Source organism: Patella vulgata (assembly GCF_932274485.2).
Source record: "Patella vulgata chromosome 5 unlocalized genomic scaffold, xgPatVulg1.2 SUPER_5_unloc_1, whole genome shotgun sequence".
Lineage (NCBI taxonomy): Eukaryota > Metazoa > Mollusca > Gastropoda > Patellidae > Patella > Patella vulgata.
Genome location: NW_026606045.1, coordinates 106,729 through 111,972, shown reverse-complemented (window position 1 = coordinate 111,972; position 5,244 = coordinate 106,729). Strand labels below are relative to the sequence as shown.

General features: G+C 35.2%; 1 long non-coding RNA gene across 1 annotated transcript; it reads right to left on the bottom strand.

Moving 5' to 3' along the window:
- Positions 1-215: 215 nt before the first annotated feature.
- On the bottom strand, positions 216-4,514 carry LOC130014391 (uncharacterized). The gene is made up of 3 exons (XR_008789389.1): positions 4,268-4,514; positions 3,740-3,808; positions 216-2,435 (listed from the first exon to the last, which is right to left on the bottom strand). It is a non-coding gene; the product is annotated as an uncharacterized LOC130014391 (long non-coding RNA).
- Between the last annotated feature and the right edge of the window lie 730 nt (positions 4,515-5,244).

Below are 5,244 nucleotides of genomic sequence, written 5' to 3'. Positions count from 1 at the left end.
ATATCGTTTAAGTTCCTTTCGACCTTCTTTTACAATAAAGCGTCCAAAAAAGTCGATACCCGTTGATGAGAATGGGAGAGAAGGATTAACCCTATCTGCTGGCAAGTCGGCCATTTTTTGGTCCAACACCGAACCATATATAGTTTACGACAATACACACATTTTGATAAAATGTAACGAACAGTTGAAATAGAGTTAATTATCTAGTACACTGTAAAACTTTTTCCGTAAAATTTACGGACAAATGGCTGGCAGCTAGGTTGCCAACCAATGTACGTAAAAATTACGACACACCGTAAATATATTTTTACGAACATGTCGTAAAAATTACGTCCAAAGATTGGCAACCTAGCTGCCAGCCATTTGTTCGTAAATTTTACGGAAAATGTTTTACAGCTGTAAAAAACTTATGGTATGATAAGCATCAAAAAGACATTTACTTAAGATTTAAAACAGAATTTAATTATTCAAAACAATATAAGATACAATTAATTCCTCAAAAATGCTTCTACATGATAGTTTAAGATATAATAAAAGACCTGAAAATACTGGAAATTGGAGATTACTGTCAGTAAGTAAAGCTAACAACTGCCTTAAAAAAAACAAAAAAAACCTGTCAACCACAAATTCATATTTTTAACACATTTGATCAAGAGCAGATTTGATATTACAATATGGAGAATGTTTAGAGATCTAACATATTCTTTGGCTGTCAAGCAGTTTGGTGGTATATTTCAACAAAAACAAAGCTCCTTTCATAATTCTTCATTAATAATAATGAACATTTGTACATGGAATAGTGACGACTTTAAAAAAAAAAGAGAATTTGTTGCCCTATTAACAAGGGAAATAACTCTCCAAAATATTTATCAAGTTCTCACAAGACAAGCAATTAAAATTCCCAGCAATTAAAAAATGTTTGTGAAAATTTCCATGGATGTATCAAATAATGGGTAGCAACAAAATATAAATTTAACAATAATGAAATTATCCATTCAAATTCTTGTACATGTAACATTTACATTATAATATTCAAATGAATTTTTTTTATAGTAGAACAACAACATTCTGAATCTATTCTACAAATATATAATCAGTGTGTTACAATAGAATTATCCTCAAATCTTTTTCTAAAATCTTAACCAAGGTGTTGTAATATTTACCTCAAATCTATTATTTAAAACATCAACAACATGAAAGTAAATTATAACAGTAAAACATGATCTAATGAAATAATGAAATCATTCAAAGTTTTGGAATTAATGAATTTGCAGTCTAAATGTTTAAATGAACAATTTAAAATCTAACAATTATTGAACCCCAAAAGTATCATGACTTTAAAACAAGAACAGCATCAATGCAGAATTCCTATTATTCCACCTTAAATGTACAGCTTGTTTCAATGATTAGCTTAATCTCTGTTTGAAAATGTATATCATTAAATTTTGCACAATAACTCTGCCTAAGCATGTACATTCCTTAGTGAGAATGGCATAAATTGATTCAGTCTCGTAGATAAAAATTTAGATGGAACTCGACTACTGACAAAGTTAATGAACCAGTCCCAAAATGAAATGTGTAGATGAGAGTTACACAATTTTAATGTTTATGCAACACGGCCGCATATTTAGAGACAAAATGAACTGAGGATAATTTTACAAATGTACCAAATTGTTGATGGACAAATTAAATGACCAAAAGATTTTTCCATTAAAGTAAACGGACATCTTATCAAAAGTACAATAAGAAGAACAAGTTTAATTAAGAAGATTCATTAAAAAGATTTCTTGCAGTGCGTTTAAAGTCTCATTTACAAAGTATCACTCATAAAAGGGTTGTGGCTCGGTCCCTTATCACCTATTTTATACACACTATGTGCTGGTGTATAAAAACTAACCATAAACTCAATAGGCCTATCCCTAAAGTTTGCATGCATGAACATTATTGCATCATAGGTTGCAACGATACATATCACAGTATTTCTTCTTGGACGTGTTTCCAGCTCCCTAGCCACTGCTTTTCCATCTGACGTTTTTGATTCAAAATGTTCCTATATCCGTGATTTGTGGTTCGCCGGAGGGGAATGTACTTTCAGCGGGACACATGTTTCATTGCCAGAAAGCCATCTTTTCTCCTTCTTGTCACATGAACTACAGGGGAGTATTCTGCATCGGATGAAAATGGACAGTTAAAATATCTGTACCATGTTAACCAAACCGTGGTCCAGAATTTAAAGCACCTTGAACCAAAATGTGGCATCTATACCGTCGTATACCTTCTCACAGTACCGGTATATTGTTGCTATTGTTGTAACTGTACTTCATCCATTTAAAGTTTGACAGTTTAGTGATTAGTTATATCACTTTTTGGCACACTCGAGTCTTCCTCTTTTTCATGATTTCTGTGCGTTATCTGGGTTAATTTCAAAAATGCACCTGCAAAACAAATATTCTCAATCAGGTTGTTTCTTATGACATCCATTTCAAAAGAACACATTTTATTTAAGGAAAAGGGAGCTAAATGTGCGAGAAAATGAAGTTTCATGTCCACAAACAGGAGACTAAAGAGAGAGAGAAAGAAATGGGGTTTAACGTCCACTCGACACAAACTAGGTCATTTCAGGACTAACATATGGTTTAAATTTTATTTCAATAATTCGCTTGCGCGTAGGGGTCTTTAGCAATGGGAGGAAACCGGAGGACCCGGAGAAAAACCCACGAGGTTGGACAGGCGACCCTACTCCTTGCCACGTACAACCGGGGATTCGAAACCACGCCAGTTGACTCAATGACAGACTTTATGGTACAGCGCGCACGTGCTAACCATTCAGCCATCCACCCCCCCCCCCCCAGGAGACTAAACATATCACAAATACTATCAGTGTATACTGGAATAACCAGACTGCCATTCAATTTGGACATATTTCGCCGAGCATAACTGATTACAAATTACACTAAAAACAGAAACGACTGAATGTAAATCAGTTTATAGACATTCATAATAGATTATTATCGTTGCGACCCATTGTGTTCATTTCTCGTGGGGCCAAAGAATACAGATTTAGCTCCTTTAAGTTAGGTTGAACTTTTCTGATCATGATTCATATTGGTAGTAGCTGTAACTAACGTAACACCCATTGCTTTCCGGGTTAAAACCCATGCTTTCTTCTATCGTTACCGCATCTTGGGTTTCTGATCAGATTTTTGGACTAACCAGTGGCGACTCTGCACCTATGACAGGTAAATCTAAAAGCAGACTAAAATAGGATTCACCTGTTGCTAATAAGACCTACCCCAAGGTTCAAGCTGGGAGAGAGAAATGGGATTTAACATCCACACACAACACGAACTAGGTCATTTTTGGACTAATAAAATAGAATTTTATTTCAATAATCGCGTTAACCGTAGGTCTTTTATAAACAGTGGGAGGAAAACGAACGACCCAGAAAAAATGAACACGGTTAGTCAGGCAATCTTACTCCTTTCAACGCCACTTGACTCAAAGACATAGGCTTCATTCTGACCTAAGTAAGGCCCATGTTAGACCATGGATCTTATATAAGCTCCATGGTTAGACCATTCGTCCAACCACCCCTCAAATTTCAAGGTCCAAGCAGAGGGCAGGAAGTGTTGGTTTTCATTAACAATGCGCTCAACTCCCAAAATTATTATCTTCAGTAAGTTCAATCTTATAATTTTTCTTTACCGGTAGGGCCTACCTTTCAAAAAATTTTACTAACCCAGAGAAAGGCTGGGTAGCCCACTCTATAGATGACAGGAATGGCACTCAAGGATGCAATAAGCTGTGCCTAAAAAAATTAGTAAAATAAAAAATTAAAGATCATTAGGCCTATCCAGACAATGCATTGACAATTCAATAAATTCTTAATAATGGTTTTCAGTGGTAGGCCTAGCCTACAGACCTGAGACTATGAACTTAATGAAGCCCAGAAATGTTAGCCCTTCATAGTTCATATATTTTTTTTCTATATCAATGTTATTATTATGTCATCCGAGTAGCCTCAACTAGAACTGAAGCCTCCAAAAACAATGCGAAAAAATATTAGGCCTAGCACTAACACCAGAGTGTATTTTTACTCTGTGCTAACACTAACACTGTGACAGTGTATGTGAGTATCATGTATGTCCATTTGTCTAGAAGTAGAAGAGTCTATTCCTACTATTTCATAAATCAGTTACCGTACATTTTTACGAATGCTAAGAATCAATCTATGTCAAACAAAGATGTGTCCCTACTGTATACTTACCTAAAACTGCAATGTTTGGTATTGACTGTAGTGTTCAACTATTGTGCTCGATGTTGAGGGATTCCTCTTTGCCGCTAACTAACGGTCTTCGCAGTAATGGCGCCCAGGAAGACCGATGACGTCACTTTAATTTAAACACCCGTATGTCATATTTACGGACGAAATTCTGTATTTCTTAAATATTAACAGACTCGTGTCTGTTATCAGGATAACAGACCTGCGCTGTAGGCGTTTTACAGAAACAAGTCTGTAAAAATTACAGAAAAGGCTTACAGTGTAGCGTTCCCGCAATCTGGCAATGACATGACCACGACCAGAATGTCCCGATAATTTATACACATATCTTATGAGTAAAGTTACTATGTGTCCGTTTTTAGGCAAAATAATTGGATGCTTGGATTATTCAATGATGTTTGCGAGATGTAATCTACCACCGACTCTAATTAATCCATTACTATACACTGGATCAAGGCGATAAATTGGGTTATCTTTGGTTAAACGTTTAGTGTTATTGTTTGATAAAGCAGTAAATGCTTTTGGAAAAGACGTTTGTTGCACAAAAGTACAAAATATTCAGTCAGCTGAGTTTAACTCTTCAACAGTTATAAGTTCTCTCGAATCAGATATACGAGTTTTATTCATTTCGTCATTGATTTGCTTTTGCTTAATGTCCTTGGGCAAATCTTTAAGTCGTTATTTTAAATCTTTTCAAAAATTTGACCATTTCTTTAAATTATTTCGAAAAGGAACAATGAGAACGGTAGCTCTTTTAAGTCGATGCCAATCGGAATAATGTTTAAAAAGTTGTGTCGTTGGGTCGAGTAGCTTATCTTGACAATTCGTTACCAGAACGGTAGTTTGCGATTTTTCCTCTGAGTCGTTCGGATCTATTTCAGATAATACTGGCTTCCATAAGAAATCCGACCCCTTTAACCACATTGTATCATTAATCATATCAGTTGCTAGAAGTCCTCTTG